Source organism: Hyla sarda, unplaced genomic scaffold (genome assembly GCF_029499605.1).
Source record: "Hyla sarda isolate aHylSar1 unplaced genomic scaffold, aHylSar1.hap1 scaffold_178, whole genome shotgun sequence".
In the NCBI taxonomy this organism is placed as follows: domain Eukaryota; kingdom Metazoa; phylum Chordata; class Amphibia; order Anura; family Hylidae; genus Hyla; species Hyla sarda.
The window spans coordinates 427,106-443,140 of NW_026608424.1; the positions used below are offsets into that span (position 1 = coordinate 427,106).

The 16,035-nt window shown below is 48.5% G+C and overlaps 4 non-coding genes across 4 annotated transcripts; all 4 read left to right on the forward strand.

Moving 5' to 3' along the window:
- The first annotated feature begins 1,615 nt into the window (after window positions 1-1,615).
- On the forward strand, window positions 1,616-1,806 carry LOC130313632 (U2 spliceosomal RNA). Its single transcript, XR_008861528.1, has one exon. It is a non-coding gene; the product is annotated as a U2 spliceosomal RNA (small nuclear RNA).
- A 7,708-nt stretch (window positions 1,807-9,514) lies between these two features.
- LOC130313633 (U2 spliceosomal RNA) lies at window positions 9,515-9,705 on the forward strand. Its single transcript, XR_008861529.1, has one exon. It is a non-coding gene; the product is annotated as a U2 spliceosomal RNA (small nuclear RNA).
- Window positions 9,706-11,802: 2,097 nt separating this feature from the next.
- Window positions 11,803-11,993, forward strand: LOC130313634 (U2 spliceosomal RNA). The gene has a single exon (XR_008861530.1). It is a non-coding gene; the product is annotated as a U2 spliceosomal RNA (small nuclear RNA).
- A 2,079-nt stretch (window positions 11,994-14,072) lies between these two features.
- LOC130313635 (U2 spliceosomal RNA) lies at window positions 14,073-14,263 on the forward strand. The gene has a single exon (XR_008861531.1). It is a non-coding gene; the product is annotated as a U2 spliceosomal RNA (small nuclear RNA).
- The last annotated feature ends 1,772 nt before the right edge of the window (window positions 14,264-16,035 follow it).

The following is a 16,035-nucleotide window of genomic DNA, read 5'->3' on the forward strand; positions in this document are numbered from 1 at the left end:
CCTGGCTGTTCACACAGGTGTGTCATTGCTGTACATTGACCATGCATTGCTTCTGTGGTATTGCAAAGGCAAAGACAAATGCTTCCAGCCATCCATTGCACTAATGGATTGGTCATCAGCTGGCTGTCTATGTCCCGCATCAATATAGACCAAAGTACAGAGGGTTAGGCTATGCTATTGTGCACCTACCTGATGCATCAGAAGGTGCGAGGCCCTTGCTAAATTCTGTGCACAGACTTTGAGATCTATGCTTTAGACTGTATCTAAACCTGCTCCAACATGGACTGACATTCTGGCCTACTTTCAGCCGATGCGACTTGTCTGTCGCTGAACAGTCGCTTTTTATGTATTCAGCACCTATGTATAATGTTGTAAAAATGCTCTAGAAGCTAAAGTCGCAGAAATGTCACACATATTTGGCCTGCAACTTTCTGTGCGACAAATTCAGACAGGAAAAATCAGTATAAATCCTTAGAAAATTATCCCCCAGTGTCTCCATCTGCTGGCGGTATTGAATAAGCATTGCTGCACTGATGGGGTATGCATTAGACGAAAAAAAAGAAGAAAAAGAAGAATAATACGCCCAGAAAAGAGGCGAAAAGGAGAAAAACGTAAAAAAACGTGAAAAAAAAGTAAGAGGAAGAGAAGGGAAAAAAAGGTGGAAATGGGTTTAAAAGTGATTTCGGCGGAGAAATATATATATATATATATATATATATATATATATATATATATATATATATGCGCACACACACACATAGATATAAACGTATTCTCCGTTGAGATATTGCAGCCGCTGCTGTGTCCAGGCCCAGGAGCCTTAGCACTGTGCTGTGATGTCACTCAATACCACTGACATCACTAGGTGTAAACAACATCTCTCCTTTGCTGTGTATGTGACTATGGAGCTGTTTGGTGATGTCGTCTATTACGGCCTTCATAGAAGCAACAGGAGATTGTTGCATCCATCTTGAACCCTCAGAACTACAGTGCTATGATGTCACTCACTTCCACAGGCCTTGCAGAGTGTAAACAACAACAACCCAGCTTTGTTGTGTATGTAACCATAGGGATTTGTGATGTCACCTAGAACCTTCACAGCAGCGACAGCTTTATGAGGAGCATCAGCACTGCTCTGCCTGAGCAGAACCATCACCGCCATAGGTTGTCAAATAACCCGGATTTAACCCACACAGGTAAGTCCAATGGGGTGCAGGCATGTCCTCTATGCTTACAGCTTCCCGTGGGTGTTGGTTTGATACCGTTTGGGGACAGCCAAGGAGGCATCTGCAGGCAACAAAGGTAGGTGTGTGCTTGTGTGTGTGTTTCCTATGCAGATCCTAAGCCCAGTGTCACATGCAAGTAGGAGGAGTAAGAAGGGTTCCTGGCAAATCCGGGTTATGGATTGCATTTAAAAAGGCCCCGTGGGAGTGCAATGGGCCCCTGTCTTGCTGCTTAGCAATAATGGTATGGGTTTAGGTTCTGCTGTGTGTACTGGTGGTTGACTGCCCCCCAGCCCAGAGTGTGCATGGAAAATTGTCTGGCAGCCTCCCTGACAGCAAGCAGTGATAGTGCCCATGAAGGGGACCTTGTTGGGCCCGCCCCTTTCACGGTTATCGCTTCTCGGCCTTTTGGCTAAGATCAAGTGTAGTATCTGTTCTTATCAGTTTAATATCTGATACGTCCCCTATCTGGGGACCATATATTAAATGGATTTTTGAGAACGGGGGCCGATTTCGAAGCTTGCTTCCGTCGCCCTATGCATTGACCCGATATGGCAGTATCTTCGGGTACAGTGCACCACCCCCTTACAGGGTTAAAAAGAAAGATTCCTACTTTCATTGCTACCTGCTTGCTGGCTAGCCAGCTAGCCAGCCCTGTGGGCCTTGCTGCTGCTGCAGCCAAAAAACAAAAGGTGGTGCTGCTGCTGCTTCTGCTGCTTCTGCTTCTGCTTGTGTCTGGCCCCTGTTGGAGCGTCCAGGCACAGGACTTCTGCTGCTGCTGACTAAATGGCCTCCTTAATTGGATCATTTGAGTAGCCAGCACACCTGTGCAGGTAGGGCATGACATGATAGGCAGCTGCCTTGATAGCGGGTGGGTGCTGAATGTTCCTAATTGACAAAATAAGATTAATGCTTATGAAGAAATATAAAATCTCATCCCTTCCCCAATATCGCGCCACACCCCTACCCCTTAATTCCCTGGTTGAACTTGATGGACATATGTCTTTTTTCGACCGTACTAACTATGTAACTATGTAACATAACATGGGGGGGGGGGGTCTCCTGGCTGTTCACACAGGTGTGTCATTGCTGTACATTGACCATGCATTGCTGTTACGCCGAGCGCTCCGGGTTCCCGCTCCTCCCCGGAGCGCTCGCTTCACCTCCTCCGCTGCAGCGCCCCGGTCACGTCCTCTGACCCGGGGCGCTGCGATCCTGCTGCTAGCCGGGATGCGATTCGCGATGCGGGTAGCGCCCGCTCGCGATGCGCACCCCGGCTCTCCTACCTGACTCGCTCCCCGTCTGTTCTGTCCCGGCGCGCGCGGCCCCGCTCCCTAGGGCGCGCGCGCGCCGGGTCTCTGCGATTTAAAGGGCCACTGCGCCGCTGATTGGCGCAGTGGTTCCAATTAGAGTTATCACCTGTGCACTCCCTATATTACCTCACTTCCCTTGCACTCCCTTGCCGGATCTTGTTGCCTTAGTGCCAGTGAAAGCGTTCCTTGTGTGTCCCTTGCCAGTGTTTCCAGACCTTCTGCCGTTGCCCCTGACTACGATCCTTGCTGCCTGCCCCGACCTTCTGCTACGTCCGACCTTGCTTCTGCCTACTCCCTTGTACCGCGCCTATCTTCAGCAGCCAGAGAGGTGAGCCGTTGCTAGTGGATACGACCTGGTCACTACCGCCGCAGCAAGACCATCCCGCTTTGCGGCGGGCTCTGGTGAAAACCAGTAGTGGCTTAGAACCGGTCCACTAGCACGGTCCACGCCAATCCCTCTCTGGCACAGAGGGTCCACTACCTGCCAGCCGGCATCGTGACAGTAGATCCGGCCATGGATCCCGCTGAAGTTCCTCTGCCAGTTGTCGCTGACCTCACCACGGTGGTCGCCCAGCAGTCACAACAGATTGCGCAACAAGGCCAACAGCTGTCTCAACTGACCGTTATGCTACAACAGTTGCTACCACAGCTTCAGCAGTCATCTCCTCCGCCAGCTCCTGCACCTCCTCCGCAGCGAGTGGCCGCTCCTGGGATACGCTTATCCTTGCCGGATAAGTTTGATGGGGACTCTAAGTTTTGCCGTGGCTTCCTTTCCCAATGTTCCCTGCATCTGGAGATGATGTCGGACCTGTTTCCCACTGAAAGGTCTAAGGTGGCTTTCGTAGTCAGTCTTCTGTCCGGAAAAGCCCTGTCATGGGCCACACCGCTCTGGGACCGCAATGACCCCGTCACTGCCTCAGTACACTCCTTCTTCTCGGAAATCCGAAGTGTCTTTGAGGAACCTGCCCGAGCCTCTTCTGCTGAGACTGCCCTGTTGAACCTGGTCCAGGGTAATTCTTCCGTTGGCGAGTATGCCGTACAATTCCGTACACTTGCTTCAGAATTGTCCTGGAATAATGAGGCCCTCTGCGCGACCTTCAAAAAAGGCCTATCCAGCAACATTAAAGATGTTCTGGCCGCACGAGAAATTCCTGCTAATCTACATGAACTTATTCACCTAGCCACTCGCATTGACATGCGTTTTTCTGAAAGGCGTCAGGAACTCCGCCAAGATATGGACTCTGTTCGCACGAGGCGTTTCGTCTCCTCGGCTCCTCTCTCCTCTGGTCCCCTGCAATCTGTTCCTGTGCCTCCCGCCGTGGAGGCTATGCAGGTCGACCGGTCTCGCCTGACACCTCAAGAGAGGACACGACGCCGTATGGAGAACCTCTGCCTGTACTGTGCTAGTACCGAACACTTCCTGAGGGATTGTCCTATCCGTCCTCCCCGCCTGGAAAGACGTACGCTGACTCCGCACAAAGGTGAGACAGTCCTTGATGTCTACTCTGCTTCTCCACGTCTTACTGTGCCTGTGCGGATGTCTGCTTCTGCCTTCTCCTTCTCTACAGTGGCCTTCTTGGACTCTGGTTCTGCAGGAAATTTTATTTTGGCCTCTCTCGTCAACAGGTTCAACATCCCTGTGACCAGTCTCGCCAGACCCCTCTACATCAATTGTGTAAATAATGAAAGATTGGACTGTACCATACGTTTCCGCACGGAGCCCCTTCTTATGAGCATCGGATCTCATCATGAGAGGATTGAACTTTTGGTCCTCCCCAATTGCACCTCGGAGATTCTCCTTGGACTTCCCTGGCTTCAACTTCATTCCCCAACCCTGGATTGGTCCACTGGGGAGATCAAGAGTTGGGGGTCCTCTTGTTCCAAGAACTGTCTAAAACCGGTTCCCAGTAACCCTTGCCGTAACTCTGTGGTTCCTCCAGTAACCGGTCTTCCCAAGGCCTATATGGACTTCGCGGATGTTTTCTGCAAAAAACAAGCTGAGACTCTACCTCCTCACAGGCCTTATGATTGCCCTATCGACCTCCTCCCGGGTACTACTCCACCCCGGGGCAGAATTTATCCTCTCTCTGCCCCAGAGACTCTTGCCATGTCCGAATACGTCCAGGAGAATCTAAAAAGGGGCTTTATCCGTAAATCCTCCTCTCCTGCCGGAGCCGGATTTTTCTTTGTCTCCAAAAAAGATGGCTCCCTACGTCCTTGCATTGACTACCGCGGTCTTAATAAAATCACGGTTAAGAACCGCTACCCCTTACCCCTCATCTCTGAACTCTTTGATCGCCTCCAAGGTGCCCACATCTTCACTAAATTGGACTTAAGAGGCGCCTATAACCTCATCCGCATCAGAGAGGGGGACGAGTGGAAAACGGCATTTAACACCAGAGATGGACACTTTGAGTATCTGGTCATGCCCTTTGGACTGTGCAATGCCCCTGCCGTCTTCCAAGACTTTGTCAATGAAATTTTTCGTGATCTATTATACTCCTGTGTTGTGGTATATCTGGACGATATCCTAATTTTTTCTGCCAATCTAGAGGAACACCGCCGGCATGTCCGTATGGTTCTTCAGAGACTTCGTGACAACCAACTCTATGCCAAAATTGAGAAATGTCTGTTTGAATGCCAATCTCTTCCTTTTCTAGGATATTTGGTCTCTGGCCAGGGACTACAGATGGATCCAGACAAACTCTCTGCCGTCTTAAATTGGCCACGCCCCTCCGGACTCCGTGCTATCCAACGCTTTTTGGGGTTCGCCAATTATTACAGGCAATTTATTCCACATTTTTCTACCATTGTGGCTCCTATCGTGGCTTTAACCAAGAAAAATGCTGATCCCAAGTCCTGGCCTCCTCAAGCAGAAGACTCCTTTAAACAACTCAAGTCTGCCTTTTCTTCGGCTCCCGTGCTCTCCAGACCTGACCCTTCCAAACCCTTCCTATTGGAGGTTGATGCCTCCTCAGTAGGAGCTGGAGCTGTTCTTCTACAAAAAAATCCTTCCGGGCATGCTGTCACTTGTGGTTTTTTCTCTAGGACCTTCTCTCCAGCGGAGAGGAACTACTCCATCGGGGATCGAGAACTTCTAGCCATTAAATTAGCACTTGAGGAATGGAGGCATCTGCTGGAGGGATCAAGATTTCCTGTTATTATCTACACCGACCACAAGAACCTCTCCTACCTCCAGTCGGCCCAACGGCTGAATCCTCGCCAGGCCCGGTGGTCTCTGTTCTTTGCCCGATTTAATTTTGAGATTCACTTTCGTCCTGCCGATAAGAACATTAGAGCCGATGCTCTCTCTCGTTCCTCGGATGCCTCAGAAGTTGATCTCCCTCCGCAACACATCATTCCACCTGACTGCCTGATCTCCACTTCTCCTGCCTCCATCAGACAGACTCCTCCAGGAAAGACCTTTGTTTCTCCACGCCAACGCCTCGGAATCCTCAAATGGGGTCACTCCTCCCATCTCGCAGGTCATGCGGGCATCAAGAAATCTGTGCAACTCATCTCCCGCTTCTATTGGTGGCCAACTCTGGAGACGGATGTTGGGGACTTTGTGCGAGCCTGCACTATCTGTGCCCGGGATAAGACTCCTCGCCAGAAGCCCGCTGGTTTTCTTCATCCTCTGCCTGTCCCCGAACAGCCTTGGTCTCTGATTGGTATGGATTTTATTACTGATTTACCCCCTTCCCGTGGCAACACCGTTATTTGGGTGGTCGTTGATCGATTCTCCAAAATGGCACATTTCATTCCTCTTCCTGGTCTTCCTTCTGCGCCTCAGTTGGCTAAACAATTTTTTGTACACATTTTTCGTCTTCACGGGTTGCCTACGCAGATTGTCTCGGATAGAGGGGTCCAATTCGTGTCTAAATTCTGGAGAGCTCTCTGTAAACAACTCAAGATTAAATTAAATTTTTCCTCTGCATATCATCCCCAGTCCAATGGACAAGTAGAAAGAATTAACCAGATCCTGGCTGATTATTTGCGACATTTTGTTTCCTCCCGCCAGGATGACTGGGCAGATCTCCTTCCATGGGCCGAATTCTCGTATAACTTCAGGGTCTCTGAATCTTCCTCCAAATCCCCATTTTTCGTGGTGTACGGCCGTCACCCTCTTCCCCCCCTCCCTACCCCCTTGCCCTCTGGTCTGCCCGCTGTGGATGAAATTTCTCGTGACCTTTCCATTATATGGAGAGAGACCCAAAATTCTCTCTTACAGGCTTCTTCACGCATGAAGAGGTTCGCGGATAAGAAAAGAAGAGCTCCCCCCGTTTTTTCCCCTGGAGACAAGGTATGGCTCTCCGCTAAATATGTCCGCTTCCGTGTCCCTAGCTACAAGTTGGGACCACGCTATCTTGGTCCTTTCAAAATTCTGTGTCAAATTAATCCTGTCTCTTATAAACTTCTTCTTCCTCCTTCTCTTCGTATCCCTAATGCCTTTCACGTCTCTCTTCTCAAACCACTCATCCTCAACCGTTTTTCTCCCAAATCTGTTCCTCCCACTCCTGTTTCCGGCTCCTCGGACGTCTTCTCGGTCAAGGAGATTTTGGCTGCCAAAAAGGTCAGAGGAAAAAATTTTTTTTTAGTAGACTGGGAGGGTTGTGGTCCTGAAGAGAGATCCTGGGAACCTGAGGACAACATCCTTGACAAAAGTCTGCTCCTCAGGTTCTCAGGCTCCAAGAAGAGGGGGAGACCCAAGGGGGGGGGTACTGTTACGCCGAGCGCTCCGGGTTCCCGCTCCTCCCCGGAGCGCTCGCTTCACCTCCTCCGCTGCAGCGCCCCGGTCACGTCCTCTGACCCGGGGCGCTGCGATCCTGCTGCTAGCCGGGATGCGATTCGCGATGCGGGTAGCGCCCGCTCGCGATGCGCACCCCGGCTCTCCTACCTGACTCGCTCCCCGTCTGTTCTGTCCCGGCGCGCGCGGCCCCGCTCCCTAGGGCGCGCGCGCGCCGGGTCTCTGCGATTTAAAGGGCCACTGCGCCGCTGATTGGCGCAGTGGTTCCAATTAGAGTTATCACCTGTGCACTCCCTATATTACCTCACTTCCCTTGCACTCCCTTGCCGGATCTTGTTGCCTTAGTGCCAGTGAAAGCGTTCCTTGTGTGTCCCTTGCCAGTGTTTCCAGACCTTCTGCCGTTGCCCCTGACTACGATCCTTGCTGCCTGCCACGACCTTCTGCTACGTCCGACCTTGCTTCTGCCTACTCCCTTGTACCGCGCCTATCTTCAGCAGCCAGAGAGGTGAGCCGTTGCTAGTGGATACGACCTGGTCACTACCGCCGCAGCAAGACCATCCCGCTTTGCGGCGGGCTCTGGTGAAAACCAGTAGTGGCTTAGAACCGGTCCACTAGCACGGTCCACGCCAATCCCTCTCTGGCACAGAGGGTCCACTACCTGCCAGCCGGCATCGTGACAATTGCTTCTGTGGTATTGCAAAGGCAAAGACAAATGCTTCCAGCCATCCATTGCACTAATGGATTGGTCATCAGCTGGCTGTCTATGTCCCGCATCAATATAGACCAAAGTACAGAGGGTTAGGCTATGCTATTGTGCACCTACCTGATGCATCAGAAGGTGCGAGGCCCTTGCTAAATTCTGTGCACAGACTTTGAGATCTATGCTTTAGACTGTATCTAAACCTGCTCCAACATGGACTGACATTCTGGCCTACTTTCAGCCGATGCGACTTGTCTGTCGCTGAACAGTCGCTTTTTATGTATTCAGCACCTATGTATAATGTTGTAAAAATGCTCTAGAAGCTAAAGTCGCAGAAATGTCACACATATTTGGCCTGCAACTTTCTGTGCGACAAATTCAGACAGGAAAAATCAGTATAAATCCTTAGAAAATTATCCCCCAGTGTCTCCATCTGCTGGCGGTATTGAATAAGCATTGCTGCACTGATGGGGTATGCATTAGACGAAAAAAAAGAAGAAAAAGAAGAATAATACGCCCAGAAAAGAGGCGAAAAGGAGAAAAACGTAAAAAAACGTGAAAAAAAAGTAAGAGGAAGAGAAGGGAAAAAAAGGTGGAAATGGGTTTAAAAGTGATTTCGGCGGAGAAATATATATATATATATATATATATATATATATGCGCACACACACACATAGATATAAACGTATTCTCCGTTGAGATATTGCAGCCGCTGCTGTGTCCAGGCCCAGGAGCCTTAGCACTGTGCTGTGATGTCACTCAATACCACTGACATCACTAGGTGTAAACAACATCTCTCCTTTGCTGTGTATGTGACTATGGAGCTGTTTGGTGATGTCGTCTATTACGGCCTTCATAGAAGCAACAGGAGATTGTTGCATCCATCTTGAACCCTCAGAACTACAGTGCTATGATGTCACTCACTTCCACAGGCCTTGCAGAGTGTAAACAACAACAACCCAGCTTTGTTGTGTATGTAACCATAGGGATTTGTGATGTCACCTAGAACCTTCACAGCAGCGACAGCTTTATGAGGAGCATCAGCACTGCTCTGCCTGAGCAGAACCATCACCGCCATAGGTTGTCAAATAACCCGGATTTAACCCACACAGGTAAGTCCAATGGGGTGCAGGCATGTCCTCTATGCTTACAGCTTCCCGTGGGTGTTGGTTTGATACCGTTTGGGGACAGCCAAGGAGGCATCTGCAGGCAACAAAGGTAGGTGTGTGCTTGTGTGTGTGTTTCCTATGCAGATCCTAAGCCCAGTGTCACATGCAAGTAGGAGGAGTAAGAAGGGTTCCTGGCAAATCCGGGTTATGGATTGCATTTAAAAAGGCCCCGTGGGAGTGCAATGGGCCCCTGTCTTGCTGCTTAGCAATAATGGTATGGGTTTAGGTTCTGCTGTGTGTACTGGTGGTTGACTGCCCCCCAGCCCAGAGTGTGCATGGAAAATTGTCTGGCAGCCTCCCTGACAGCAAGCAGTGATAGTGCCCATGAAGGGGACCTTGTTGGGCCCGCCCCTTTCACGGTTATCGCTTCTCGGCCTTTTGGCTAAGATCAAGTGTAGTATCTGTTCTTATCAGTTTAATATCTGATACGTCCCCTATCTGGGGACCATATATTAAATGGATTTTTGAGAACGGGGGCCGATTTCGAAGCTTGCTTCCGTCGCCCTATGCATTGACCCGATATGGCAGTATCTTCGGGTACAGTGCACCACCCCCTTACAGGGTTAAAAAGAAAGATTCCTACTTTCATTGCTACCTGCTTGCTGGCTAGCCAGCTAGCCAGCCCTGTGGGCCTTGCTGCTGCTGCTGCAGCCAAAAAACAAAAGGTGGTGCTGCTGCTGCTTCTGCTGCTTCTGCTTCTGCTTCTGCTTGTGTCTGGCCCCTGTTGGAGCGTCCAGGCACAGGACTTCTGCTGCTGCTGACTAAATGGCCTCCTTAATTGGATCATTTGAGTAGCCAGCACACCTGTGCAGGTAGGGCATGACATGATAGGCAGCTGCCTTGATAGCGGGTGGGTGCTGAATGTTCCTAATTGACAAAATAAGATTAATGCTTATGAAGAAATATAAAATCTCATCCCTTCCCCAATATCGCGCCACACCCCTACCCCTTAATTCCCTGGTTGAACTTGATGGACATATGTCTTTTTTCGACCGTACTAACTATGTAACTATGTAACATAACATGGGGGGGGGGGTCTCCTGGCTGTTCACACAGGTGTGTCATTGCTGTACATTGACCATGCATTGCTTCTGTGGTATTGCAAAGGCAAAGACAAATGCTTCCAGCCATCCATTGCACTAATGGATTGGTCATCAGCTGGCTGTCTATGTCCCGCATCAATATAGACCAAAGTACAGAGGGTTAGGCTATGCTATTGTGCACCTACCTGATGCATCAGAAGGTGCGAGGCCCTTGCTAAATTCTGTGCACAGACTTTGAGATCTATGCTTTAGACTGTATCTAAACCTGCTCCAACATGGACTGACATTCTGGCCTACTTTCAGCCGATGCGACTTGTCTGTCGCTGAACAGTCGCTTTTTATGTATTCAGCACCTATGTATAATGTTGTAAAAATGCTCTAGAAGCTAAAGTCGCAGAAATGTCACACATATTTGGCCTGCAACTTTCTGTGCGACAAATTCAGACAGGAAAAATCAGTATAAATCCTTAGAAAATTATCCCCCAGTGTCTCCATCTGCTGGTGGTATTGAATAAGCATTGCTGCACTGATGGGGTATGCATTAGACGAAAAAAAAGAAGAAAAAGAAGAATAATACGCCCAGAAAAGAGGCGAAAAGGAGAAAAACGTAAAAAAACGTGAAAAAAAAGTAAGAGGAAGAGAAGGGAAAAAAAGGTGGAAATGGGTTTAAAAGTGATTTCGGCGGAGAAATATATATATATATATATATATATATATATATATATATATATATATGCGCACACACACACATAGATATAAACGTATTCTCCGTTGAGATATTGCAGCCGCTGCTGTGTCCAGGCCCAGGAGCCTTAGCACTGTGCTGTGATGTCACTCAATACCACTGACATCACTAGGTGTAAACAACATCTCTCCTTTGCTGTGTATGTGACTATGGAGCTGTTTGGTGATGTCGTCTATTACGGCCTTCATAGAAGCAACAGGAGATTGTTGCATCCATCTTGAACCCTCAGAACTACAGTGCTATGATGTCACTCACTTCCACAGGCCTTGCAGAGTGTAAACAACAACAACCCAGCTTTGTTGTGTATGTAACCATAGGGATTTGTGATGTCACCTAGAACCTTCACAGCAGCGACAGCTTTATGAGGAGCATCAGCACTGCTCTGCCTGAGCAGAACCATCACCGCCATAGGTTGTCAAATAACCCGGATTTAACCCACACAGGTAAGTCCAATGGGGTGCAGGCATGTCCTCTATGCTTACAGCTTCCCGTGGGTGTTGGTTTGATACCGTTTGGGGACAGCCAAGGAGGCATCTGCAGGCAACAAAGGTAGGTGTGTGCTTGTGTGTGTGTTTCCTATGCAGATCCTAAGCCCAGTGTCACATGCAAGTAGGAGGAGTAAGAAGGGTTCCTGGCAAATCCGGGTTATGGATTGCATTTAAAAAGGCCCCGTGGGAGTGCAATGGGCCCCTGTCTTGCTGCTTAGCAATAATGGTATGGGTTTAGGTTCTGCTGTGTGTACTGGTGGTTGACTGCCCCCCAGCCCAGAGTGTGCATGGAAAATTGTCTGGCAGCCTCCCTGACAGCAAGCAGTGATAGTGCCCATGAAGGGGACCTTGTTGGGCCCGCCCCTTTCACGGTTATCGCTTCTCGGCCTTTTGGCTAAGATCAAGTGTAGTATCTGTTCTTATCAGTTTAATATCTGATACGTCCCCTATCTGGGGACCATATATTAAATGGATTTTTGAGAACGGGGGCCGATTTCGAAGCTTGCTTCCGTCGCCCTATGCATTGACCCGATATGGCAGTATCTTCGGGTACAGTGCACCACCCCCTTACAGGGTTAAAAAGAAAGATTCCTACTTTCATTGCTACCTGCTTGCTGGCTAGCCAGCTAGCCAGCCCTGTGGGCCTTGCTGCTGCTGCAGCCAAAAAACAAAAGGTGGTGCTGCTGCTGCTTCTGCTGCTTCTGCTTCTGCTTGTGTCTGGCCCCTGTTGGAGCGTCCAGGCACAGGACTTCTGCTGCTGCTGACTAAATGGCCTCCTTAATTGGATCATTTGAGTAGCCAGCACACCTGTGCAGGTAGGGCATGACATGATAGGCAGCTGCCTTGATAGCGGGTGGGTGCTGAATGTTCCTAATTGACAAAATAAGATTAATGCTTATGAAGAAATATAAAATCTCATCCCTTCCCCAATATCGCGCCACACCCCTACCCCTTAATTCCCTGGTTGAACTTGATGGACATATGTCTTTTTTCGACCGTACTAACTATGTAACTATGTAACATAACATGGGGGGGGGGGGTCTCCTGGCTGTTCACACAGGTGTGTCATTGCTGTACATTGACCATGCATTGCTTCTGTGGTATTGCAAAGGCAAAGACAAATGCTTCCAGCCATCCATTGCACTAATGGATTGGTCATCAGCTGGCTGTCTATGTCCCGCATCAATATAGACCAAAGTACAGAGGGTTAGGCTATGCTATTGTGCACCTACCTGATGCATCAGAAGGTGCGAGGCCCTTGCTAAATTCTGTGCACAGACTTTGAGATCTATGCTTTAGACTGTATCTAAACCTGCTCCAACATGGACTGACATTCTGGCCTACTTTCAGCCGATGCGACTTGTCTGTCGCTGAACAGTCGCTTTTTATGTATTCAGCACCTATGTATAATGTTGTAAAAATGCTCTAGAAGCTAAAGTCGCAGAAATGTCACACATATTTGGCCTGCAACTTTCTGTGCGACAAATTCAGACAGGAAAAATCAGTATAAATCCTTAGAAAATTATCCCCCAGTGTCTCCATCTGCTGGCGGTATTGAATAAGCATTGCTGCACTGATGGGGTATGCATTAGACGAAAAAAAAGAAGAAAAAGAAGAATAATACGCCCAGAAAAGAGGCGAAAAGGAGAAAAACGTAAAAAAACGTGAAAAAAAAGTAAGAGGAAGAGAAGGGAAAAAAAGGTGGAAATGGGTTTAAAAGTGATTTCGGCGGAGAAATATATATATATATATATATATATATATATATATATGCGCACACACACACATAGATATAAACGTATTCTCCGTTGAGATATTGCAGCCGCTGCTGTGTCCAGGCCCAGGAGCCTTAGCACTGTGCTGTGATGTCACTCAATACCACTGACATCACTAGGTGTAAACAACATCTCTCCTTTGCTGTGTATGTGACTATGGAGCTGTTTGGTGATGTCGTCTATTACGGCCTTCATAGAAGCAACAGGAGATTGTTGCATCCATCTTGAACCCTCAGAACTACAGTGCTATGATGTCACTCACTTCCACAGGCCTTGCAGAGTGTAAACAACAACAACCCAGCTTTGTTGTGTATGTAACCATAGGGATTTGTGATGTCACCTAGAACCTTCACAGCAGCGACAGCTTTATGAGGAGCATCAGCACTGCTCTGCCTGAGCAGAACCATCACCGCCATAGGTTGTCAAATAACCCGGATTTAACCCACACAGGTAAGTCCAATGGGGTGCAGGCATGTCCTCTATGCTTACAGCTTCCCGTGGGTGTTGGTTTGATACCGTTTGGGGACAGCCAAGGAGGCATCTGCAGGCAACAAAGGTAGGTGTGTGCTTGTGTGTGTGTTTCCTATGCAGATCCTAAGCCCAGTGTCACATGCAAGTAGGAGGAGTAAGAAGGGTTCCTGGCAAATCCGGGTTATGGATTGCATTTAAAAAGGCCCCGTGGGAGTGCAATGGGCCCCTGTCTTGCTGCTTAGCAATAATGGTATGGGTTTAGGTTCTGCTGTGTGTACTGGTGGTTGACTGCCCCCCAGCCCAGAGTGTGCATGGAAAATTGTCTGGCAGCCTCCCTGACAGCAAGCAGTGATAGTGCCCATGAAGGGGACCTTGTTGGGCCCGCCCCTTTCACGGTTATCGCTTCTCGGCCTTTTGGCTAAGATCAAGTGTAGTATCTGTTCTTATCAGTTTAATATCTGATACGTCCCCTATCTGGGGACCATATATTAAATGGATTTTTGAGAACGGGGGCCGATTTCGAAGCTTGCTTCCGTCGCCCTATGCATTGACCCGATATGGCAGTATCTTCGGGTACAGTGCACCACCCCCTTACAGGGTTAAAAAGAAAGATTCCTACTTTCATTGCTACCTGCTTGCTGGCTAGCCAGCTAGCCAGCCCTGTGGGCCTTGCTGCTGCTGCAGCCAAAAAACAAAAGGTGGTGCTGCTGCTGCTTCTGCTGCTTCTGCTTCTGCTTGTGTCTGGCCCCTGTTGGAGCGTCCAGGCACAGGACTTCTGCTGCTGCTGACTAAATGGCCTCCTTAATTGGATCATTTGAGTAGCCAGCACACCTGTGCAGGTAGGGCATGACATGATAGGCAGCTGCCTTGATAGCGGGTGGGTGCTGAATGTTCCTAATTGACAAAATAAGATTAATGCTTATGAAGAAATATAAAATCTCATCCCTTCCCCAATATCGCGCCACACCCCTACCCCTTAATTCCCTGGTTGAACTTGATGGACATATGTCTTTTTTCGACCGTACTAACTATGTAACTATGTAACATAACATGGGGGGGGGGGGTCTCCTGGCTGTTCACACAGGTGTGTCATTGCTGTACATTGACCATGCATTGCTTCTGTGGTATTGCAAAGGCAAAGACAAATGCTTCCAGCCATCCATTGCACTAATGGATTGGTCATCAGCTGGCTGTCTATGTCCCGCATCAATATAGACCAAAGTACAGAGGGTTAGGCTATGCTATTGTGCACCTACCTGATGCATCAGAAGGTGCGAGGCCCTTGCTAAATTCTGTGCACAGACTTTGAGATCTATGCTTTAGACTGTATCTAAACCTGCTCCAACATGGACTGACATTCTGGCCTACTTTCAGCCGATGCGACTTGTCTGTCGCTGAACAGTCGCTTTTTATGTATTCAGCACCTATGTATAATGTTGTAAAAATGCTCTAGAAGCTAAAGTCGCAGAAATGTCACACATATTTGGCCTGCAACTTTCTGTGCGACAAATTCAGACAGGAAAAATCAGTATAAATCCTTAGAAAATTATCCCCCAGTGTCTCCATCTGCTGGCGGTATTGAATAAGCATTGCTGCACTGATGGGGTATGCATTAGACGAAAAAAAAGAAGAAAAAGAAGAATAATACGCCCAGAAAAGAGGCGAAAAGGAGAAAAACGTAAAAAAACGTGAAAAAAAAGTAAGAGGAAGAGAAGGGAAAAAAAGGTGGAAATGGGTTTAAAAGTGATTTCGGCGGAGAAATATATATATATATATATATATATATATATATATATATATATATATATATATGCGCACACACACACATAGATATAAACGTATTCTCCGTTGAGATATTGCAGCCGCTGCTGTGTCCAGGCCCAGGAGCCTTAGCACTGTGCTGTGATGTCACTCAATACCACTGACATCACTAGGTGTAAACAACATCTCTCCTTTGCTGTGTATGTGACTATGGAGCTGTTTGGTGATGTCGTCTATTACGGCCTTCATAGAAGCAACAGGAGATTGTTGCATCCATCTTGAACCCTCAGAACTACAGTGCTATGATGTCACTCACTTCCACAGGCCTTGCAGAGTGTAAACAACAACAACCCAGCTTTGTTGTGTATGTAACCATAGGGATTTGTGATGTCACCTAGAACCTTCACAGCAGCGACAGCTTTATGAGGAGCATCAGCACTGCTCTGCCTGAGCAGAACCATCACCGCCATAGGTTGTCAAATAACCCGGATTTAACCCACACAGGTAAGTCCAATGGGGTGCAGGCATGTCCTCTATGCTTACAGCTTCCCGTGGGTGTTGGTTTGATACCGTTTGGGGACAGCCAAGGAGGCATCTGCA